The 25815-nt window shown below is 42.6% G+C and overlaps 1 long non-coding RNA gene across 1 annotated transcript; it reads left to right on the top strand.

Annotated features, from left to right (window-relative positions):
• Window positions 1-8137: 8137 nt before the first annotated feature.
• On the top strand, window positions 8138-20844 carry LOC123376654. Its single transcript, XR_006581868.1, has 4 exons — window positions 8138-8195; window positions 15352-15494; window positions 18245-18333; window positions 19111-20844. It is a non-coding gene; the product is annotated as an uncharacterized LOC123376654 (long non-coding RNA).
• Window positions 20845-25815: the final 4971 nt, after the last annotated feature.

Here is a 25815-nt window from a genome sequence, read left to right as displayed (position 1 = left end):
TGGAGGAAAATAACAGTCATCTGCCCCCAACTTTGGCCTGAAGGGTGACACCCATGGTATGGGACCATCAGAGTTAAAGGCTATAAAGTGGAGGGATCTTCTGCAATTCATCAGGAATGTGGAGGGCATGCATGGAAGAATACTGCTGGAGCATAATGCAATAAGCAGTGACCTCCAGTTGGTGAAGTTGTGGATGGTGACTAACTGTTTAGGGAACTCGTGGAAAGGAGTGTCACAGCACAGCCCACCTACGTGGAGCCTGGTTGTGGCTTTCAGCCACTGTTCCATATTTGGATGGTGCTCCCTAATGGCAGGGAGACCTTACCTACTGCTGTAAGATTTAATGAGTGCAGCATGACCTTCCCTATGCACCTGGCCATTTTGACTGTCTCGTGTAAAAGGGAAAGGATGGCCGTGGCTGTTTCTATCTCTGAGCTCTTTCACTTCGCTGGCACTCACTAAGATGCAAACGTGGCATTCCCTGAAGTCAGAGGAAAGGACCGTGATTGTGCCCCACTGGGGAAATCCTCAAACAAGAAAAACAATCAAATCTACATGTTTTCTTATACCTTCCAGCTGTGCACATCAGTGCAAACTCTGGGCACAAATGGCTGACAAGTGGCCATCCTTTAAATAGATCAAGATGATTAACTGTGTCATTTCAGTGCATCAAATAAAAGAAAAACATGGTCAGAAATATCGAAGTGGGGAAAAGAAGTGAAAGGTAAATGAATTTACATGCAAGGCTTGAAACCTGCCGTGTGAAAGATTTTCCCAGAACAAAAGTCCCACATCAAAGATACCACAGGAGTCGTCATTCACCCTTGTTGTGCTTCATGCTTACATCCAAGAGATGAAAAGCTTTCCTGTAATGCACATTTTGATTTAAGCTGGGTTCAGTGTAGGAATACAGGTATAATTTACATATTCTCTGATCTTGCTGGTTTTTCACAATCAGAATCAGCCAAGTTAATTATTTATAATTTATTTTAGTGAATAATAAAACTCCAGTGGTTCAGATTTTTGGATCAGAAAAGTATCCAAAATCTAGAGATCTTAAATCCATTGTAATTTGAGACATTTTGAACCTCTCTGGTCTTCAAAAGTGAAGAGCTCGTAAAAGCAGACTTTCTCAAGCAATTTCTGTTACTTCTGTATCTGGGCTGCAGAAGTAAACCTCTTCTCATAGGATGTCAGCCCTTATCAATCTGTACTGGCATGAACCAAGAATTAAAATTAAAGCACAGTGAATAGTGCGGAACTCTTTTGAACCTACTAAGAGATTTAGGCCCAATCTACCTAGCAAATTGTACTAAGATCACTACTTTTAACTAGTGTTAACTTCCAAGGCATTTTTTTCTAAGCAGTGAATGCAAGATCAGTGCAAAGTTTCAGGTGCACAATAACTGGTCACTAGTCTGTTCCCTGGGTACTCAAGAAGGGTACTGTGCACCGATGTACAGTAGTGCCTCAATCCAAGGGTATCAGAGTGATTTATCAGAATTAATACTCATTGCCTCCTGTCAGGTGAGGAGCTTAGTACTGTTATATGTGCTTTACATATGGGAAAGTTGAGGTGCAGAGAGGCTGAGGGCCAAACCCTATAAGGCAGCATTAGTAATTTGGCTGGACCTGGCACTGAGCAGATGCTCAGGAGGAGTTAGGGGAAGGAATACTTCTCCAGTAGGCATAGCACAAAGGCTGTTGCAGCTTGTGACACTTCTTGGGGCACCCAGCACTGTGAATCATCTTATTATTTTCTGTCTCCAGTATAAGGGAGTCTTGCCTGTACTAGCTGGGTCTTAGCTCCCTAACAGAACCAGCCTGTCAGCTACTCATGCACTCTGCTCTGGGCTACACCAGCCCTGTCTTTGTCCTCCAGGTTGAACAACAGATGTACCCAGGTGCATCCCAGCTCCCAAGTCTCTTCAAAATGTCCCCATGTGGTAAATAGCCCCCGATAACTGGATACCCACAGAAATGTCAGATCCTCTGCTCCCAAAGGAACAGCGTATCCCAGTTTAACCTTAGACCACCCATCCTGTATCACACACAGCACTGGAGCTCAATATAAAACAAAAGGAAATGTATTTAAGGAAGAACAGTGATTCATATAAAAACCATTGTAAGAGATGGGAACAAATTGTTACATATAAAACAACATCATGGCATGCTTTCTAAATACTAAACTTAACTAACAAGGCATGCCCTATCGCCTACAAGATAGCTTACCCCAGCTTCTTCCTCCAGCTTTCTCAACCAGTTTGGTTGAAATACTTTCTCAGGCTCACTACCAGCTTGTCCTCACAGATTGAAAGAATACTTTGTCTTTCTGCACCCTCTAAAACACCTCTACCTCGATATAACGCTGTCCTTGGTAGCCAAAAAAACTTACTGCGTTATAGGTGAAATCATGTTATATTGAACTTGCTTTGATCCACCGGAGTGCGCAGCCCCGCCCCCCCCAGAGCACTGCTTTACCGTGTTATATCGGGTGGCGTTATATCGAGGAAGCGGTGTATACCCAGACAGACTGTTGATGTTCACCTCAAAATACGGACTGCCTGACACTGTTTACTGCCTGACACTGGTTACTGTTGCCTCCACCAGCTCTTCATTACAACGATTTAGAATGCAAGTAGACTCCTACTAAATAACATACAATATACAATCATCCACCCTGGAGATCAGTACCTCCCATCCCCAGTCCTGGAGGAGTGTGTATCAAGACATGCTTCCTTTGATTGGCCTGCCTTTAACTACAGATGTAGAGGACAGAATTTTCAGCATAAATCCATAATTCCTCACATATTTTCCATATGTATCTCTCTCTCTCAGTGGTTATGATATCCAGTGTGACACAGGCTATCATTGTGACTAGCTTTTGGTGAACCCTGGGGATCCCTGTACTCTGTGTACCCCTGTGCCCTTTTCTGGATCACATAGTTCTTGGGTCACATAGTTCAATGGTTCAAGTAGACTCCACAGCTCATTTCTCAGCCCAGTGTGTGGGCAGAATCCTTTGGTCCTGTCCCGTAGTTCTCCCTTGCTGTGCAGAAAGTCCGTGTGTAGCAAAGCTCTATACTACCCATGTGGTTAGATGTTGATAGATGTTTGGTTGTGTGTGTGTTCCCTTTGTGTGCCGCCCCAGTCCTGCACACACAGCTGGCACGGCAGACCTCGAGCGAACCACCCAATGACCACAAGATCCATTAAGGGACGAAGGCACCGAGCCAGATTTATTGTCGACAAAGCATGGTACTGTACTAGTATCCCACAGATTCTACCAGACCACTCTACTAGTGAATGGCGGGATGTTCCATTCCTCCCTAAGGCCAGACAAAGATACTCCTTCTGAGATACATCTTTATACCCCGATACAAACAAATTAGTACTGCCCCTTTGACATAGTTACTGCCCCCTGATGTCACCCATCTTATACATGTTGGTTGAATTAAAACATCTCTATTAAATACTGTCATCCTGACCTTATCTTTTAGGAGGGGTCACTATGTTCTCGGTATCCTTGGGGAATGTTTTTGTACTGTCCTTGATATCCGGATGTACCACTTGACATTGGGATGTGTTTGCTTGAGCACTCTGTGACTAGCACTTCTTAGGAATGTGTATTTCTGCAATATCAGCCATGTTCTTGACAGATTCTGTGAGCAGGTCCTGCCTCATACCAGGCCTCTGATACAAGGGCTTATGTCTCAGGCTTTCTTCTTACTACAACCCATAGGGAGTGCAAGCTCTGTGCAAGCACCCTCTTATTTCTAACCACTCTCTCATATCAGTGGAAACCCTTCAGTTCCACTGCCAGGGGATCCTCTGTTATTGAGGTGTCAGGGGCAGGATTTGCCTTTGATTGAATGCCCAGAGTCATTTGCAGTGTCCAGAATAGACCCCAGGAGCTCTGTTTCCCAGTTCTGCAATCAGCATAAGACTACAGTGAGTGACAAAGCATTGTAACAAGCCATTTGCAGTGGCACTTCTCTTTGTGTGTCAGTAATGCCCATTTTTAACATCCTTGCTGGTTACACTACACAACTTATTTTTACCCAGATGGTGCAGTGAGGTAAGTTTGTTTTACACTGCAATCTCAGTGCGTGTGTGGTGGGGGATGGGGTGGCAAAGGCATTACTGTTCCCTTATCTTGAATCTAGAATCCACTGAAATGCATAGTTTTTATCAAGAGTGCTGTTACTTTTTATTTTCACAGGATTTTTTTGCAGCCCTTAAGGGTTCAGATTTGCTGAGGGGCAAAAGAAGTTAAACCTGCAGTTTTACATTTTATTTTTGCCATCAATTCTTTTTTTATTCATTGATGGAGGCAATGCCATTAAGGACCTGCTGAACAAATCTGGATAAATGATGGCTATTTTCAAACAAGTGAAAACAAGTACATACCTGTTTGGAGACAAGTCACCTTGGATGCCATCTGTTGTTCTCAAAGGGATGCTTGTTTTTTATTCCTTACAGCAACTGTATTCTGAGCCTCGGAAAATTCTTTAAAATCATGATAATAATGATGCTTTGTTGTGAATCTATAAAGCAACACAGAGGTCACTGCCTTGTTATTACCTTCTGCCTTCCTAGACATCTTCCAGCCATCCTTAGGAACAAGAAGTGAACTCAGTCACCTTGTAAAGAAACAAAGGGGAGGTTTTAGTGGAGACGGTTGATTTCTTTTCTAATTTTTAAATGTAATTTTCTTTGGAAATAGCCAAATGGGTAGTGGGGTAGTTGGCAAAAGACAAACTCTTTCCCCTCTAATTATACCTTTTGTTAACATCTTTCTCTATTGGTTTTTTGCTTTCAGGCTTAATGTTGATACCCTCTAACCACAGGAGGGTTCACAGAGGTTGCCTGATGACTGATGAGGGAGATTTTTCTTTAGCTCAAGAGGCCGGACTCTGACAATCTGAGATTTTTCAGGTCAAGCCCTACCAGGTGGGAGATTTCCCACAGAGGGGGCTGGATCTTACAACGATCTGGTGTTATTTTCAAATGTCAGTGTACCTCTCACCTCTGTGACGTTGGCTCGAGAAGCTGAGCACGTGGCACCACAATGACACTGGAACAAATCCACTGAGTTACCAAAGATTGGACTGAAAAAAAACCCAGCCACATATGGCAGCAACAATGGTGAGTGTCAGGACACTGGTGTTGTAATTGTGTTGTGAAGGAATTTTGTAACATTGTCTGTCAGTAAAGTTGGACATTACTCAGTAGATTAAATGTATGATCAGATTTTCCCCATTGGCAGCTGTACGGAAATGTACAAGCAGTGTTTTTTTCCTGCTTGCTCAGCTGAAGCAGTGCACAGAGGTGGTGACACAGCATTCTTGATTTGCTGGCAGCTGGATTGCAAAAAGGTGAGAGTAGACTGGGCCCTTAAACCTCTTGGACCAAACCCTGCTCCCATCTCATGGGCAAACAGACCTTTTTTAAATTAGATGTGCTGCTTGCTTAGTAAGAAGATCAAGATTTGTCCCTCTATTTGGGCAATGTATTTGCCTGATTTAGGATTTAACCCAGTCTTTTTGCAGCTATATGTCCATTATTAATTGCTCCTCTGTATGCTCCTCTGTATGGCCGTCCATTGTATCTGGCGGTGATGTCCTGGCATTTTATGTGTTCTCTTGTGTTTATGCCTATATTGTGCATGCAGCTAACTGTGATCATAAATCTTTCAATTTAACCTTCTACGTACCTGGTGGCCTCTACAAATCAAGGCTCTAATTCTGCAGTTGATAGCATGCAGGTAGATTGTAGTGGGTATGTAAATGTCTAAGTAAAAGGATTTGTGTGGAGAGATCATTAGTAGTAGGCACAGAAATGAGACTGCCACATGGCACCCATATTAAAAAGGGAAAGCACTTCTGAAACTCTGGACCTAGCTGCATAACCAACAGCACATGCTGATAGAAATTAGCCACAGAATTAAAAACATTGCCCTCCCCATCACAAACATATTGGGAAGGATGCTCTGGGGACATGGTCTTCATAAGTGTAATAAGGGGCGCATGCTGCTGAACATCGAATGAGCTGGATTTGGATCGTATGCCCACCCTGGAAGGCAGCTCTGTGGGCGCTCTCCGTACCTTGCCACACAAAGCTTTGAGAGAGACTAGCAGACCTAGATTGGCGATTCGGTGCCTGTGGATTTGCCAGCCGTCCTCCCATGTGAAGTGAGAAGCTGTCCCTGTGCAGAGCTGCTCCAGAGCTGAGGTGACAACAGTGGCTGAAGAGTGGTTCTACTGCCATTCAGGGTATGTCTACACAGCCCATGGCAGCGAGCCTTCCAGCATGGGTTGACAGACTTGGGCTAGTGGGGCTGGCACTAGCATTCTAAAAATAGCTGTGTAGACAGCGCTTTGAAGTTGCAGCTTGGGCTAGGGGAGAAACAACTCATTAGTGTTGTAACTGAGTAGGTGAAACTGACCAAAGACAAGCTTCTGCAGGAAAGCAGAGAAAAAGCAGATTTCAAATCCACAGTCAAAGGCATTTTTTCACATTAATCTTCAGTCAGTGTTGACATAAATAAAGTTGTACATAACGAGATCTTATCCTCATTAACTGTAAGAAAGGTCATTTTAGGTAGCATGTTGCAGCATATGTCAGATTAGTGAACAAAGTGGCCCTACAGAGGTAAAAAGGATTTCATATCTTTGGGATATGTCTCATTAAATTATTTCGTTTCAATCCAGATTGTAATCAGAAATTGACCTTTAAAATAAGAGAAATAGGCTCGCTGACATTCTCATGATAGGGATAAAAAGAAATCCAGTCTCAGACCGCAGCATTGTACAGTTTATCTGTGTAATTGCTATTATACAAGTCAATAAATCAATCAATCCTCTTATAAAAAAAACCAAAAAACAAAACACAACAGCAAGAGGCTTTATCAGATGAAACTCTGGGTCCTGATAGATGTTAACAATGTTTAATAATTAACAATAAATGTTTCATTTCTATAGCCCCCTTTAAGCAGAAAAATCCCAGAATGATTTATGCCTAGATTCTGTTCCCATAGATCAGTGGGAGTTTTGCCTGCATCCAAGACTGTGGGCCAGATAAGAATCTGTGAATTGTGCACCAGTGAAAAGAGGCTGGGTTATAGCTGTAAATGGCCTGAGTTCTCCTGGATGGGGGAAACTCCTCACTGGTATAAAATTTGCAGAGGCAGCTCCAACACTAGTCACCTCACGCTCACTTGATGTAAGGGATGTATTGGGGTTTTGAGGGGATGAGGAGGAACCTTATGCCAGCATAGTAAATTAGAGGAGCTCCTAAGCTGCTGTAACTAATACCAGGACTGAGCCACCACTGGATCGGGGAGATATGACCATTCCTTGGATAGCCCCCATTTCTCCTCTGCCAAGTAGAAGAGGGGAGAATTGAACCTGATTGCAAGGACTAAAGTGCAGCCTTTCTTTTTAAAGATGTTGTATATGTGAAGTTCACAGTGATGCCTATAGCTAAGGATGGCCAAACATTTCCATTCTAAGGGGTCATTCTTCTGTTTCTTAGAACATTTTTTAGTGTTACACCTTCCTGGCTGACATTTCTCAGTCCTGGAATACCTTTTTTTGGGGGGGGGAGGCGGCGGATCAATCTAAACTATATTAATCTATTTTTCATTAAAGTGAAAAAATTGCAGGCTTTCCAGTATAACTAAATAAAAATGTTTGTAATGTTGTTCAACAGATCTAGCAGGAAGGTGGTAGATGGTAGAAACTTCAAATTGGACAGATAGGTAGTTCTTAGTTTGCAGATGTGCCTTTTGTTGGGTTGATTTAAAAACTGATGGTGATTTGTCAAAGTTATAGGGAATTTCAAAAATATTCTTTGTGCTTAATTATTGGATTTTGTGACACAGTCTCCAATGGTCTACCAGGCTTTGTGATAGACCCAGGCCAGTTGGAAACAGCAGAGTAGTAGACTGGCCACTGGATAAGCAGTTTTCTGTTCCCTTAGTGACCAGAGCAGGGGCTGCTCCAGGCTAATGAGAACACCTGACTCCAATTAACCTGCTAAGAGTCAGGTGAGGCTGTTAAGCACCTAACTCTAATTAAGGGCCCATCTGATGCTATAAAAAGGCTCACTCCAGTCAGGCCCAAGGAGCCAGGGAGTCAGAGAAGAGGAAATGCATGCGAGGAACTGGGAGCAAGAGGCATGAAAGAAGCTGAGTGAGTAGGCATACTGCTGGAGGACTGAGAAGTACAAGTGTTATCAGACATTAGGAGGAAGGTCTGGTGGTGAGGACAAAGAAGGTGTTGGGAGGAGGCCATGGGGAAGTAGCACAGGGAGTTGTAGCTCTCACGTAACTGTACCAGGAGGCACTCTAGACAGCTGCAGTCCACAGGGACCTGGGCTGGAACCTGGAGTAGAGGGCGGGCTTGGGATCCCCCCAAACCTCCTGATCAAACACAGGAGGAATTGACCTGGACTGTGGCTTCTACCAGAGAGGAAGGTCTCAACCCACAGGGTGAATCTGTGAGGAAAGCAAATCCGCCAATAAGCACAGGACCCACCAAGGAGGAGGAACTTTGTCACACCTTCTATTTGTTCTGGGCATGTGTGCGTAGTTTAGAAAAGTTTGTAGGTGGTGCTGTGTCTCTCTTTATGCTCAGTGGAGTAGAGGTAGTTAAAAATGGTGGGGGGGATAATGAAAATTTACTTGAAAACTGTATCCTTTTCTTATTAAAATGTTTCAAAAGTTTAAATGTTTTGACCAGCTCTGAAGTTTGTAAAAAAAAAAAAAGAGAAACAGAATGCATTTTTGGCTAAAATGTGTACCAAAAATGGGTCAATTTTTCATCCAAAAATTCAAAATTGGAAATGTTTTGACCGGCTGTGTGTAGATGAGCTTGCATGGTTCCTGTCTGATCAATTGCAAATTCCAGGCAGTAGGAGGTATTCTGCTGCTGTCTAGCAAACAGTTATACATGGTGGAATTTCTTTCCTTCTTCATTTTTCTTTTTTAAAGATGTAGGAAACTCCATTAAAATATCTATAGGTTACAAAATGAAGCACTCAAAAAATAAAGTATTTTATTCCATGATGCCATGCTGCTTTTCCATGGGAGGACCTTTTGTCCCATCCAGTTTGCATGATGGAAAGTGAATTAGGCATGGCTGTGTAGTGAATGGTTTAGGATCCACAGCACCCTGGAACTTCATGCATTGTATGGTATTTTGTGAATCCGATGGTGTCCATTGCAACCTTTTGTCATTCAGAGTCTGCTCATAGAATCATAGAACTGGAAGGGAACTTGAGAGGTCATCTAGTTTAGTCTCATCTAAGTATTATCTAGACCAGGGATCGGCAACCTTTGGCATGTGGCTTGCCAGGGTAAGCACCCTGGTAGGCTGGGCCAGTTTGTTTACCTGCTGCATTTGCAGGTTCAGCTGATCGCGGCTCCCACTGTCCGCGGTTCGCTGCTCCAGGCCAATGGGAGCTGCAGGAAGTGGCGGGGGCCAAAGGATGTGCTGGCCGCCGCTTCCCTCAGCCCCCATTGTCCTGGAGCGGCGAACTGCAGCCATTGGGAGCTGCGATCGGCTGAACCTTCAGATGTGGCAGGTAAACAAACCGGCCCGACCCGGCAGGGGGCTTACCCCGGCGAGCCACGTGCCAAAGGTTGCCGATCCCTGAACTAGACGATTCCTGACAAGTTTTTATCTACCCTGCCCTTAAAAATATCCATTGATGGAGATTCCTCAACCTTCCTAGGCAATTTATTCCAGTGCTTAACCACTCTGACAGTTAGGAAGTTTTTCCTGTGTCCAGCCTAAACCGCCCTTGCTGCAATTTAAGCCCATTGCTTCTTGTCCTATCCTCAGAGGTTAAGAAGAACAATTTTTTTCTCCCGCCTCCTTTTAACAACCTTTTATGTACTTGAAAACAGTTATCATGTCCCCTCTCAGTCTTCTCAAACAAACCCATTTTTTTCATAACCTATTAAAATCAATCGGACTTTTTCCACTGACTTCAACGGCCTTTGGATCAGGCTCTCACTGCAGAACTTGTATGGTGTGTAGTGAATGGGACAGGAATACACTGGAAGAATTCACATGCCACTAAGGCACTTCACTGCCTTTATTTTCCTGGTTCTGCCACAGAGTTGCTGTGTGACTGTGGGCAAACCACTTCATCTCTTGGTGCCTCATTTATCCATCAGTAAAACAGGGAAAACTGCATCCTGACCTCCCAGGGGAGCTAGTCAGAACTCAGAATTTAAATAGAACCAGACACTGAGTAATAAATGGAATGAAAATGAGAAAATTCAAAATTTCCCACAGAACAGTAACTCTGAAGAAAGATCTAAATGTTTCCTTTCAGTTTGTCTGGAACAAAACAGAGCAGCCACTGCCCTCACTCCTGGGGACTCTTCACACTGTCCCCCATGGTCAGGCTGGGATGCCTTAGGGAGTTGGGGGCAGGCTGGAGGTGTCACAGCTCTATAAAGAAAGAAAAACCCTTCTATATGCTGACCAGGATTTGGCTGGTATGCAGTAATGAGATATGGGGCCACTCACTGGGCATTGAGGATAAAATGAAATATTTCATAGTTGTCTCCTTTGGTGAGCACAGTCCATCCTGCGCCCTGCAGGAGGCAGGGTTCTAGAAGAACTGAGTATGCACAGGCAGCATTATCTTTGTCACCGTTTCCTGACTTCTGAGCTTTCCATTGTGCAACCTGAATGTTCTTTTAATGCAGTTAATTTTTTGTAAGTAATGTATAGAATGTCCAGAATATCTGCACAGCCTTTCGGATGATAAAATGGTGGCCAAAGTGGCTTATGAGAACTCTGTGCAGGGTCTGTGACCTTTCCTACTTGTCACCGGTTTGAATTTGACCCAAGAGAGAAGTAACTGGAAGTTGTCATCTCTCAGCTTTTTGGTAGCTTATTTGAAAATGATTTATTATTTGTATTTCTTTTTATTTACACAATGCCCACCAGGCTGTGCGGGCTTATAATAAATACATACATACATCAGTAATATATTTTAAATATTGGTAGTTTTAGTCCAGAGTTCATAGTGGTATTACGTGCATATCATACTTTCCCAGCTCTATCAGTCTGCACTGATTGACAGATCCAGCCAAGTTGCCTGGAGACTGAACTATCCTCTGATTCTCAAAGTGATTGCTCTGGAGCAGAACTGGCAGCATGTGGCAAGTTGGCCCTATGCACTCTCTAAATGGTACCTGTTTTGTGGAAAAATGGAGGATTTTAGTCTCTGAGCTGTTTGTTACCTTTCATAAGCATTAAATTACTTTCCAATGTTGTGTAATAGAGCATGATCCATTGGAAGATTATAGCAAATATTTACTCTCTTATACAGTGTATGTATACATATAAAGAGAGACAGAGGGATAGATGGATAGATAGATATGCACTATTCTATGCTATGCTCATTCCATGGATCATTTTGATAGTGTGGCTATCTTTGGTAGTGTTTTAGGATGGTAAAGCAAGATGTTGTTTTCTAGGTTTTAAGCCTATGGAGAAATACATTCTCCTTCCTATATGTGCAAGTCCACAGACCCAAATTACAAAGCAATGTTTCTGGAAAGAGACTGTCTCTGGCTATTTCTTACACAACCACCCACAAACTAAACTCTCTAGGATCCCTGTCATATTGGAAAACCAGAAACTAGGTTTAATGTACATCCGCATTTAGTTTCTCTAGTTAACAAACTGAGCACATGCTCTCTAATGGTTTAATTAACTAGGATTTCATGCCCTTGAGTGCTGCCACTGAGCTGCCCTGTTTAGGATGGAGATTCTCCACTGAGGGTATGTCTACACCACACACCGGATCGGCGCGTAGTGATCGATCTATCGGGGATCGATGTACCGTGTCTCATCTAGACGCGATACATCGCTCCCTGAACGCACTCCCCGTTGACTCTGGAACTCCACCAGGGGTGAGAGGCAGAAGTGGAGTCGACGGGGGAGCAGCGGCCGTTGATCCCGTGCTGCAGGGACGCAAAGTAAGTCAATCTAAGTCGATCTAAGATACTTCGACTTCAGCTACACTATTCTCATAGCTGAAGTTGCGTATCTTAGATCGATTCCCCCCGCAGTGTAGACCAGGCCTGAGGATCAGGTACAGAGAACCACAGACCTCCTCCCCCCTCAAAAAAACAAAGACACCTGTTGCATAAAAGGAGTTTTTGCCCTGTTGCACTTCAAGAAAAGGGGAAATATCAAATTGTATTTTAGATGTTTAAATAATTTATTCCTAAATATTTGCTGGCATTGTGAGTGTAGGTTATAACTAAGATATTTAAATCTTTTACAATTGTTGAATTAGACTGTTATTTTATGGTTAATAATAGCATTTCAAACTTTTAACTTTATATATACATTATCAGCTTAACATTTATTTGTTAAAATCCCCAACTATTTTCTTTCCTCTGATACTTTTAATACTTGAGCTCTTTAAAATAGATTGTTAAAAATCTAATTTACTTTCCAGTGCTCATGCTGTTTGTTTGGTTTTGGACCATGAAAATAAAGTAGTCAGTTTCAATTTTGCTTCTAGTCAGTTTCTGATTAGATGCACTGCATTGCTGGCGCAATGTTTGAGTTGTTAATACTGCAGAAAAATGTGTATGTGGTAAAAATTCCATTGGATTTTTTAAATTAATTTCATGGAAACATATCTATTGGATTTAGCTTTATAAGGGTTTATTCTTCCAGTACCTACATTTAAGGCCACATTTAACCTGAGAGTGTCCATTTAGTGGCAGCTGTTCAAAAATATGTGCACACATTTGTGTGCATACAGTTGTGCATGCCCAATTTGTGGGGCAAATACCATGACTGTGAGTGCAAACTGGATATTTGAAAGCACATTTGGCCAGCTAAGTACCTAGCTGGCCGTGATTATGTGTGAGTAATACCATATTTGTAAACAAAATCTCAATATATATGCACACAAATCAAAATGTATCAAAGTATGGATGCATATTATTGAAAACATGGTCATTAGCACTTGAATATTAAGCCAACTTAAGGTTTGATTCTACAAATGTACAATCACACATGTAGTTCCTGATTCTCATTTACAATACAACTCGTTGACTCAGTTGGCAGAGGGATGGCTCAGTGGTTTGAGCAGTGGCCTGCTAAACCCAGAGTTGTGAGTTTAATCCTTGATGGGGCCCCTTAGGGATCTGGGGCAAAAATCCGTCAGGGACAGTACTTGGTCTTGCTAGTGAAGGCAGGGGACTGGACTCAAATGACCTTTCAAGGTCTCTTCCAGCTCTCTGAGATAAGTATATCTCCATGTTAATTCTGACAATGTAAGGTGGTATTACACTGGGTGTGAATAGATTTGTAAGTTTTAACTAAAAAATACTTCAGACTGCCAAGTGATGTAAAAGGGCCTTAGTGTAAATGAGACTCAGACACCGCAACAGTGGTACTACTCATATAATAAAGTTATGGATCTGTGTATGTATTTGCATGATCAAGCTTGAATTTCCTCCTTGGTGCACTGACTTGTAACTAGATTGCTCATATTGCTTTTCCTGGATTTATACCTGCAAGTAGCATCTATGTTGACAATGATTGCTGAAGGTGGATGGATGATACTGCTCATAAATAGTCCTCACCAACACGGGTGCTGGTTTTGAACTCCCTATTCAACCAATTCAGAATCTAAGGTACATTTCTGGGAAATGCATGTGTCAGCTTTTGAACAGTGTTTTCCAAACAATATGATTATATGCCTAGACTCACACTGTAATTTTGTTCATAATCACATAAGAGAATTTATGTTAATTTAGTGGTATACACTAATATTGATGGGGTGAGGGTATACCAACAGTTTTTTCTGTTCTTTTTTAAAGCAAAAATATTTGGAGTCAGGATTATAAACAGCCCATCAGAAAAGCTGTCCTCTATGTCAGCCAGTGAATTATATCACAGCAGGAATGTATTTCAGAGTGACAAGATCAGGAGAGAGGAGAACTGCCAGCACAGTATATTTCAAAAATAAGGAACAGATGTTAGATGTCCCCAGTTTTGACTTGAGCCTCTGGGGGCAAATCCCTTCTCTTCAGCCTAGGATTTCTCCAGCTCTGGGTGCTGCATGCCAGGTTAGGGGTGGCCAGGGCAAATTTGAATGGTGCTGCAATCCCATGCACCCAGATTAAGTTGGCAAACAGCGGCAATTTGCAAGGTGAAGTGCTGGAGTACAGTTCCTTCCTGCATTTCAGGTGCCAGAGTGGCACTCTGGACCTCTCCGGGCCTGGCAGCTCTGAAATGTGGATAAAAGGTGGCTTGTACCGATCTAGTATTGGACAGGAAATTTTTTATTTAAATAAGAGACAGCCTTTATTATATGGAACTATTGGCAACACTAGCCTGAGAGAGGGACTGTCGAATGGTTTTGCTCTGAAATGTTACAGTCCAAGGACTGATTCTCACAGAAACTTTCCCCCTTTTTAAAGTTAGCTTATATTGACTTTTAAAAGTTCCCAAGAGCAGCCTTTCTGACTATCTAAAGAAAAAAGAATAATGAATAATCTGTATCCTTATAACTTCCCATTCTGTCCTCTGAAGCCAGTAAAAGGATTTTTTTTCAGAGCCCCCACATCTCACTATCACTTATCCTGCTTTCATTGTTGCTGCTTTGTTTTTCTCTGAGCTATCTGATTTGATCTAATCTGTTCTGTCTTCTTATATTGAAATTAACAAGCCATATACCCCGAGGCATAGGCCATATCTACAATAGTGAAGCACAAATGAACTTGAACATGAGGTCAATCAACTGCACAAAATACATCACACAGTTATTCCAAGCCTCATGCTGTGTCTATAATTGCCCCTTGTTCTGTCATTAGAGCTCCCCTACAAGTCATTATTTTGAGTCAGCAGAGCTCCAGGGAGCATTCAGCCTGATGGTTAGTATAGAGCAGAATAGATAATATAAATATCTCCCAGCACAGAAATACAAGGAGCAGGTATTTAGATTAGATCTCATAAAGTTTGCAGCTGTTCAGTCCCTTTATGAATCTAAAGTAAAACAATCATCACAAAACTTTCAATATGGATTCTTCTTCAAGTATTCCCATGAAGCAATGACTCCATAGCTGATGGCGTTCCAAAGTAAATGAGCAGAAACTGGACAACATACGCTCGATTAGAGTTTGAAAACCTGCTTTCAAGATACATTTTAGCCTGAGAAACACAAAAGACATTTAGGCAGCATCCAAGTTTGGGTTTAAAAGTTGCTTTATAATGTTGCATAGAACTTTTATTTTTAAGCAAGCTGAGCATTCATGAAAGGTGCCTGTTAACATCAAAGCCATCTTTTTATCCACAGAAAAAGTGTAGCGTGAGCAGCAGCGGTTCAAGCTTCCCTATTCTGCCAAGGTGCCAACAGATTCTAAGGGGGAGACTATCCCTGAAATGAGAGGAGAGTTCCGCCTCCGTGTCCGTTTAATCCTTGGTCTCTCTGAAGCAAATGTTAGTAAGGCTGCCAGTTTTGATGTTGGTTTTAAATACAGATATGCAAGACAGCTATGCACTGGGTGAAAGAGAGAATTTCACAGGGGCTACCAAATAGGACAGTATTAGATTTAGACAAAAAAAAAAGTGTTTAAATCCCACTTTCAAAAGCAACATAGACACTATAGGAGCCTGTCACAGGGAAAATCAATGAGATTGAGGCTTCTAAACACCTACATTACATGAAACTGGGGTCTAAGTCATTAAGACCCTTTTGAAAATTTTACTCTAAGCCTACAAAGTCCCCAGGTTGTGCACATTTTGTCTTTGTGAGAAATGCCACAGATTCATTAATTTTAACTGGTGCAATGATCTGAAAACATTCAAAGTGACCCATGAGATTTCAGTCTAAAAATAATAGCACGGATTTGCTGGTGAGATGGAGCTTCATAGTCATGGTGTAATCATACTCATAACAAATGGGTCAATAACTGTGACAAAGCAAATCTTATAAATTAATTATGAAAGTATTTCATGTGACCTGTGAGCTTATTCCCCCACATAATAAGTACCATTTTTCACATTTCAAAAACAAGCTAACTAAATCCCAATAGGAAAAAACCCCAAAACCAAACACAAGATGCTACTTGAACTGTTCCTCTTTCTGTGAATTCTCTAAAGGTATGTTTCAGATTATGGGGTGCAAGAAAAGGATTGTCCTTGTGAAGCCTAAAGGTTCTGTGTTGTCAAAGAAACAGAGACATGTCCATTTCAGAGTTAGAACAGGAATGTGTTTATTGAGGTATAACACATGGAGAGGAGGAACTTCCCGCCTAGTTCATGATTGCCCGGGAGGGACTTCCTGTACTCATTGAGCTAGCTGGAATTATCCAGAAAAGTCAACAAGATGGTCTTTAAAAGAGACAGAGACCCAAGACATGATACACAAAGATGGATGGGAACTCAAGATCCCAGTTCAAATTCAGCCTGCCCCTTTAAATGTCAGTTTGCTCAGCTAATTATTGTCAATGCAGCATGTTGAGGAACACTTACAATTTGTTCCCTACAGGGGTCATCATTTAAAACTCAGTATTTATCAACTATTATTGTACCATCCTCAATATTGCTTACACCATATGTTTAGGAGTCATGACTCAGGCCCCCAAAATACAATAAAATTGGCTTAAAATCCTTAGATTTTAGATAATACATTTTTGTTTCTCTTCATTTGCTTTCTAGTTTTTGAACATTTACTGTTCACACTTTCCAGCTGTTGTCTGCAACTAAAGCTGAGATTCTGACATAATCTCTTGAACCATGGAATTGAGGTTGCAAGAAAAATGCCAGATATCATGAGTGTTGGCCACACGGCACAGCGGTACTAGAGCTACCATATTTCTCTTCGAGAATAAGTGTGAGCTTTCAGATACCCTGGTGTGGTAACTGTGGCTAAGTATTGCCTATTAATAACATCCACTTCTACAAATGTTAATCTATTTTTAAAAAGTTCTTTCCAGCCCCAGTGTGAGAGTAATCATAACTACTGTTGCTAATATAAGTAAATCTTTCATGACCCCTTCAGCTATGTCAAACATACCAAAAGCAGAACCATCTTGACTAGAAATGTGAGAAATACAAAATTTTCCAGTCCTGCATTGATGGAAATTTAGTGGGATATCTACATATGAAAGGCCTTCAAATTGGGTCTAGACTTATACCTTTCTTCATAGTTCCAGTCCGACCCCAATTAATGTTTTCTTTAAATTTTTCACAATGCAATTTGTTGCAAAGGCCTCATAATTATTGCAAAACTAAAATCAATTGTGGGTTTAGAGTGCAAACCGCCCCCCCGTCCCACCGAGTCTGAGACCCAGATTTACTGACTTGGGCTTGCACTACAGTGCTAAAAATAGCTGGGTAGACATTCGGGCTTGAGCTCTGAGGCTGAAGGAAGGGGATGGGTTTCAGAGCCTGAGCTCTGGCCTGAACCTGAACATCTACACAACTGGTTTTAGCACTGTCGTGCAAGCCCAAATTTGTAGACCTGAGCTCTGAGACTCACTGCAATAGGTTTTTTTGCTGTGTAGACATACCCTTAGTGTCTTGGCCAAAGTCAAGTCAAAGTCAAATTTAAAATTGTGTTTACATTTTTCATTGAAATTTTAAATTTAGATGAACAAAACCCAATTAAAATTTAACAAATGTTTATGAAAATTTGTACCCATTGTTTGACCAGCTCTGTGCTTAATGTCTTAGTGTCTATATTGCTTCATCTGGTACGTCACTTTATCCATCTGTGTGTTTATCTGTAATCTGTGAATCTTCCAAACAACTACCAGAAGACAGATGAGTCATTTTCTCCTTGCATATTAATACATATTTCAGAAATCAGACCTCATTAACATAACATAAAATGCAATGAACAGCCTCTTAAATATTTACTTTCCTTTTGTTTCTGATCTTTAATAATGTATGGTGCCCTATATAAAGGTGCATGGGGGACTCCTTATCTAATACTTGGTTCGTTAGTGGACATTGATATTTTAAAATGTATGGTGTGATATCTCAGATAGAATGCAAAGCTTATGACCTATATCCAGTTGTGTTAGGGACAGAATTAAGTTTCCCTCTTCTTTATTTCCTATAATATTCTCTTATTTTTAGCCAGAACTATAAATGTTTTAATCTATACACATTGTAATATTTGAAATGAATCACCATTTTGCACTATTTTAACTTACTAGATATTCTGTGTTTTGCCTAGCCAGAAATTGCACTCCATTTCATAGCATTGTATAGAGAATAATCGGGGCTGATGTGGAATAGCTAGCCAATCAACATGCAGTATATTGAAAAGGTCAGTATAATACAGCACACCATTATAATTCATAGCTCAAATGCATAGAAGCTGGTGCCAAGACCGAAATGGCTCTGCATTTGTCTAGTCTTGTTTCAGCGATTGCTAGGAGAATGGAAAGCTAGTATTAACATAACCTTCAGACTGGATTTTTATGGATGTCTGACTATCAGAGCCGTAGTGACAGTGTAGAGTAAAAAAGAGCTCAAGGTGTTAAATTTGGACCTGGATATACTTTCAAATATTCTAGAATTTGAGGGTCTTCAGATGCAGCAATTTGCTTCAACCAACAAATAGAGATTTGCAAAATTTAACTCCCTGCCTTTGTGACCTCCAAGCTGGACTATTGCAGCTCACTAACCCTTTGAACACTGACATTAAATAAGCTTGTGTTAGTGCAAAATGCAGCTGATATGACTTCTCAGCAACATCAGCTGCTGAATGCTCATCAACCTGGTATCCACTTGCAACACTAGCTCACTCTGACTCTCAGAATACTGGGTCAGATTGAAGTTTTCAGTCATAAACTTCATGAACCTCTCTAGAATAGAGCAGCATATCTCACAGAAGACATAAAGCTTCCTGACCCCCACCTTCTCAGGAATTACAAAGCTGTCATCCGCAATGGTAAAGCTTATAACAGCAAGAGGCAGGACTTTCTTGGCAACAAGGTCACAGTTTTAGGATTCCTTCCTGGAGGGGGAAAGAATGACCACAAACCTGACTGAATTCACGATGAAGTGCAAATCTCACTTCTCTCATGTGACTTTTCCACAGGTGCAACTAAAAGCAGCAAGGAAGAGGAGGAGGAAAAAGAGGGGAAGTCAAGAGGGTAGAGAAAGAGAGAAGAGAAGGCATAGTAGTAGAGGAAGAGAGAGAAGATGGAAATAAATGAAAAGCAAAACAGAGTGCAGAGGAAAATTAGAGCATTGACCTATTGTAACTTTGGTTATAGCATCTTGAGAAGTGATGGGCACTCACTAGGTAATTGGTACTGTTCTAAGTAGATAGAAATGGTGATTCTTTTAGACCTGGGGTTACCGTAATCACGATTAAAAGAAATTGGGTGTCTAGGAAGACAATACAAGTCATTTCTATCAGACCATTTTGAATCTTTGTTCTATCTGGCTTGCTCTGCAGACAAAGCTGCATATTTCTCTATGTAAGTGAATCTTCTCTAGGTCAAGTTATTCAGAAAAAGAAGAGAGACTGAATAGTGCACATGTAAGAACTGAGAATCCCCTGCATTTTCTTTGAGGCTTTTGTGTACATGATGAGCTAGAATAACCTCCGTGAACTGAATTATCCTTCCATACTATGGTTCAGTGAATATCATTATATTTCAGCACAGCTTGAGTGATTTTTAATGCCAAAAACATCAGCAAGAAATACAAATGTTACAAAAAAATATTGAAACAATACCATAAAAAAGCCCAGGATCATAAATACTTTACTTTGCACGGTCTCAAAGGTCAACATAGCTATAGTGTGGAAAATTAAAATGCTCTTCGTATGAATATCTTTGGAAAAAAATGCAGTGGTTTACTCTAAAAATGCAAAATTCCATTCCCCGAATCTATTTGAGGCCGATTAACAAGAAAAAACTATTTTCCTGGCAGTTGGAACTGATGAAGTTATTCACCTGTGATTGTTCTGAATGTTCTTTCGTATAGTATTAAATACAATTTAATTAAAGTTGAATTACGGTGTGTGGAAAAACAGCGACAGCTGTCTTGTGAGTGATGTACTTGCCCATACAAAGGAACATAGAGACACCCATAAGTCAGAGGTTTTTAGCAGAATAAAATCAAACATGTTCAGAAGTGAAAAGAGAGATTTGTGACAAGCTTTGATGCTGGGCATCTCTCTGCAACCGTGTGTTTTATCCACATGCAGCCCTTGTGAGTAGAACAAGAACATGTATAAACTGGATTAAGGGGGAAGGATAGGGAAGAAGCTCTGATATCCATCATACAATCCCAAGGTGGATTTCAGCAACTACCCTCAGCTAGCTTCTTGTACTAGAACTAGCCTTTGCCCTGTACTTTTGAACAGCCTTGCCACTAATGGTGCAAGGGCCTTCTCCTTTGCAGCTTCTGCTGTCTTGGCCACCTTTCTCTATTCCTTTGCCTGATTGCTGTTTCAAATGATATCTCATCTGAAAACATCTCTCCTTTACCTATAACTCTTAATATTTTTGTATTGTATTTGTATCTCTTTGTATTGTTATTTATCAGTAGCTGATAGTGGTCCTCTCTTGAGGTGGATTACATTGTCAATGTGCGTGCCTGAGTCATTCTCTCTGAGATCTGACTTCTAAATATTGCAATGTTATTTAGCTTTCTTATATTAATCAAAGAGAGCCACCTGTGATAAATACAAGGAGGCTCTTTTCTTAATCTTTTTCTTATTCATATCTATGTAGCTTTTCAGCCCCCTGGCAGTGCTCCTTATTTTTTTTTCAAAACATGGATCAAATGGAATGAAGTAATATTACCCACACCAGCTTACAGAAGCAATTATTCTAATTTATGTACATTGTTACCTCTAACACATGTGTATGAGTACTTGAACAGATGACTGCCAATAAAAAAGATTGATGATCTTTTGGTGACCTCTGGTGGAATGGTTGAATATTACATTTGGATTACTTCCCCCCGATCCCCCCAATAACAGCCAATAATGTCCAACTGTATCAAATGTCAAGATTCTTCTTCGAGTGCTGGTCCCTATGAATATTCCACACCTAAGTGCTCAGATGCGCCATGCGCCCAAGACCAGAAATTCTAACCAAAGCATCTGTTGGCTCGCACATGCTCAGTAGCTCACTATATGCTCCAGACCAAGGGCATAAAAAGCCATGAAGGTCAACGCCTCTCCAGTTTCTTCTTACCACTGCATGGCCTGAGTTGGAATCCCTGTGTCCACAGGTTTCTCCAGCTTTTACTATTATTACTCTGTAAATAAATGTGTAAGTAGATTGTAGTTCATATTAGCACAGAGTTTTCCGTATAAGTAGTTTTTCCCCCCCCTTACTGGGGATTCCCTCCTGGCAGCTTGAGACTATGCCCAGGGTCCTGGTGTTCAAGAACTGTGCCTCCTGTCCTCACTCCTTCTCAGTGTGTGACGAACACCAACCCTGTCTCTACTGTCTAGGAGAGATGCATATTCCTGCAAAGTGCAGCATCTGCTGCTCTTTTCCACCACAAACTCATGAAGCTCATGAGCTTAAATTATGAAAATGCCTTATGGAGAAGGCTATGAGACCTCACTCTGATCTGGGCTAGGGAGATCCCCCTGTACATCAGTCCAATCAGGTGAGCAGTGCCCCTCTGGGCATGAGTTTAGGAGCACAGTCTACAGCTGCTAAGCCCAATGACTCTTCTTGCTGGATTTCCCGTGAGAATAAGGGGCATTCTCATGGTCGCAAAGACAGATCTCCATCCAGATCTGCCCATAAAAGAAAAAAAAACCCTGAGTCTCTCCAACCTGGGTGAGTCTTTGCATACAGATCTGATGGACCTAGAACTGCAAAAGACCCCCAACTTGGAGGGTAAAACATGCAAAAAGAGGAATCCATTCGTACCATTCATGGCTCCAGCTCCAAAACACAAAGACTGACACTCACCAGCCCCATCTAGGAGTTCTGGATATGCTGCTTCTTCAATACCATCCCGTCCTCCTAAGAACTGCCTGGCTACAACTACCCAGGTCATGTCAGAACTGTCAGCCCTGTCTGTCAGACTGCCTCGAATGCTGGGCAATATGGATTCTTACACTACACCAGAGGATGTTTTCCTCCCTTACCTTCAGTCTCCTCTACTTTCTGGCCCAGTCCTTCTAAGAGACGTTGCTTTACCGGAGGATGAAACTGCATTGGTGTCGCTGGAGACCTCCTCTGTCCCACTCTCAGGAAGGAGCATCCATTCTCTGGTAGTGTTTGCCCCATCAATGGAGAGAGAGCAGTTGTCAGACTCGGATACATCGGATGCTTCAGCTGGTTTCTCATCTCCTCATAAAGAGATGAGCCCTGATAAACAGTCAGGGAGATCTGAGAGCCATTCTCCCAAGATGTGACTTCCCATCACTGGTAATTGATGCTGTGGGGTTCCTCATATCCAGTTGATCCCTCTGTTTGGCCTTACTGAGACCCTGGGAACCCCTCTGGAGGAGGCCCCCTGATCAGTTCACAAGACATACCACACTTCTCCTATTCAGCACCCACCAGATCCAATAGATTATGAGGAGGAAGACATAGTCCTGGATCCACAGATACTGACAGAAGTACCTTCATCTCCAGATGAAGATGTCATTCCATCCTCACCATCTCTACCGGATGACTATAGGCAATACAGAGGATAGCCAATGACCTCCAGGTAACATTAAAGGAGGTCCAGGACTCCCAGCATTGGCTCCTGGATGTTCTGTAGCCTACAGGTCCAAGCAAGGTGGAGTTCCCAGTTTACAAGGCAATCATGGAGCTAACCAGAGAGGTCTGGCACACCTCAAGCCTGGTCTACACTACGCGTTTAAACCGGTTTTAGGAGTGTAAAACCGATTTAACGCCACAACCGTCCACACTAGGAGGCACCTTATATCGATTTTAATGGCTCTTTAAACCGGTTTCTGTACTCCTCCCTAACGAGAGGAGTAGCGCTAGTATCGGTATTACCATATCGGATTAGGGTTAGTGTGGCCGCTGATCGACGGTATTGGCCTCCGGGCGGTATCCCACAGTGCACCACTGACCGCTCTGGACAGCAATCTGAACTCGGATGCAGTGGCCAGGTAGACAGGAAAAGCCCCGCGAACTTTTGAATATTTCCTGTTTGCCCAGCGTGGAGCTCTGATCAGCACGTGTGGTGATGCAGTTAAAAATCAAAATAAAGAAAGAGCTCCAGCATGGACGATGCGGACGTGATCGCTGTAAGGGCAGGCAAATCTGTTCTATCAGCGCTCCGTTACAGAAGACGAAATTCAAAATCATTTTTTAAATATCTCCAGACAGACGCCATAGCAGGGACTCAGCGCACTGCTGCGTGGCAAGCGTAACGGAAAGCCAAAGAATCAAATGGACGCTCATGGACTGGAGGACTCAAGCTATCCCACAGTTCCTGCAGTCTCTGAAAAGCATTTGCATTCTTGGCTGAGCGCCAAATGCTTCTAGGGTCAAAAACAGTGTCCGCGGTGGGTCAGGGCATAGCTAGGCAATTTACGCACCCCCCCCCACCCCCAGAAGTGAAAGGGAAAACAATCCTGTCTTGACTCTTACATATCACCCTATCTTTACTGAATGCTGCAGATAGATGGGATGGTGCAGCACTCAACACCAACATCCTTGCTCCCCCCGCCATGGGTGGCTGATGGTACAATAAGATTGATACCCATCGTCATCATCAGCCTATTGGCACATGGGGCAGTGCAAAAGGACTGGTAACCATGCGTACTAGCATCTGTCAGGTCGATCAAGGGTGCCTGGTCCTAATTTTTCCTGGTAGATGGTGCAGTATGGCTGATATCCATCATCGTCATAGCAACAGGGGGCTGAGCTCCATCAGCCACCACCCTTCATGTGTAAAGAAAAGATTCAAGTGCCCCTGAACTAGCAGAGGGATGCACTCCTTACTGTCCTGTCTGGACTATCATAGCAGCTGGAGGCTGCCTTCACTAACAAGTCACTGTGTCTTATTCCTGCATTCTTTATTACTTCATCACACAAGTGGGGGGACAATGCTACGGTAGCCCATGAAGGCTGGGGGAAGAATGAAATGAACAGGTGGGGTTGTTGCAGGAGCACCCCCTGTGAATAGCATACAGCTCATAATTTCTGCAGGATCTGACACAGAGCAGCTGTGCTCTCTGGTTCTCTGATACAGTGGTTCTCTAGTACACTTGCCCATATTCTAGGCAGGACTGATTCTATTTTTAGATACCAAAAAGGAGGGATTGACTCAGGGAGTCATTCCCAATTTTGGCTTTTGCGCCCCTGGCTAAGAGCAGCCAGGGGCACTTATGACAGCAGCAAATGGAACAGTGCAAAAGGACTGGTAGCCATGATCATCTTATTACCAATTTATGGATTGGTAGATGGTGCAGTATGGCTGATAACCATCTCTGCTGTCATGCAAAAGCAAAAGCATGCTGCTGTGTAGCGCTGCTGAATCGCCTCTGTCAGCGGCATCTAGTACACATACGGTGACAGGCACAAAAGGCAAAACAGGCTCCATGATTGCCATGCTATGGCATCTGCCAGGGCAATCCAGGGAAAAAAGGCGCGAAATGCTTGTCTGCCGTTGCTTTCCCAGAGGAAGGAGTGACTGACGACATTTACCCAGAACCACCCGCGACAATGATTTTTGCCCCATCAGGCACTGGGATCTCAACCCGGAAATGCCAAGGGGCGGGGGAGGCTGCGGGAACTATGGGATAGCTACGGGATAGCTACCCACAGTGCAACGCTCCAGAAATCGACGCTAGCCTCGGACCATGGACGCACACTACCGATTTAATGTGTTTAGTGTGGCCGCGCGCACTCGATTTTATAAAATCTGTTTTACAAAACCGGTTTATGCAAATTCGGAATAGTCCCGTAATGTAGACGTACCCTCAGACTCACGTGTCCTCACACCTAAAAGGGCAAAGAGATGCTATTTTGTCCATGCCAAGGAGGTTGACTTTTTCTTCTCCCACTGAATGCCCAACTCCATGGAGGTACATGAGAGAGCAGGGTCTCAGTACCCCAAGACCACCCGGGCTGACAAGGGCTCAAAAAGGCTGGCCCTTTTAGGGAAAAAGGTCTTTTCTTCTGCAAGCCTACAATTCCATATCAGGCCTTGTTAGCAAAATATGACTTTAACAGTTATTCCAAGCTGGCTGATTCCCCCTGACAAGGCCTAGTTTCAGTTTCTCTTAGAGGAGGGCAAATTAATAAGTAAGACTTCCCTTCAAGCTGCGGTAGACGCAGCTGACACTACATCCAGAGGCTTAGCTGCTGGCACAGTCATGAGGCTGGAATCTTTGCTTCACTCCTTTGGGCCCTCCAGGGAGGTCCAGAACACACCATGCATTTGTTCAGTGAGAAAATGGATGAATCCCTTCACGCGTTGAAAGACTTGAAGTTGACTCTGTGCTCCCTGGGGATTTACACCCTGCCCTTGAGGAGGAAGCAGCAGAGAGAGGTATAGATCAAGGCTGCCCCCTCCACAGGCTTTCTACCATCAACACCCAGCCAAGCCCCCATGTAAACAACAGAGGATTCAGAGACCTCAATTTTCAGCCATCTCTACTGCCATGACCTCTGGTTATTCCCAGCCACCTGCTAAGGGCTACTTTTGATGTCATGGTCAAGATCTGCCCACCATCCTCTACCTCCATTATTTTTGGAGGGCACCTTGCACTTTTCACTCAGAATTGGGACTCCATCACAACAGACAGTTGGGTCTTAGAAATTATCGATCAAGGGTTCTCCATAGAGTAGACTGG

Source organism: Mauremys mutica, chromosome 8 (assembly GCF_020497125.1).
Source record: "Mauremys mutica isolate MM-2020 ecotype Southern chromosome 8, ASM2049712v1, whole genome shotgun sequence".
NCBI classification, from domain to species: Eukaryota; Metazoa; Chordata; order Testudines; family Geoemydidae; genus Mauremys; species Mauremys mutica.
Note: the sequence above shows the minus strand (reverse complement) of the source record. Positions and strands in the feature narration are given on the sequence as shown.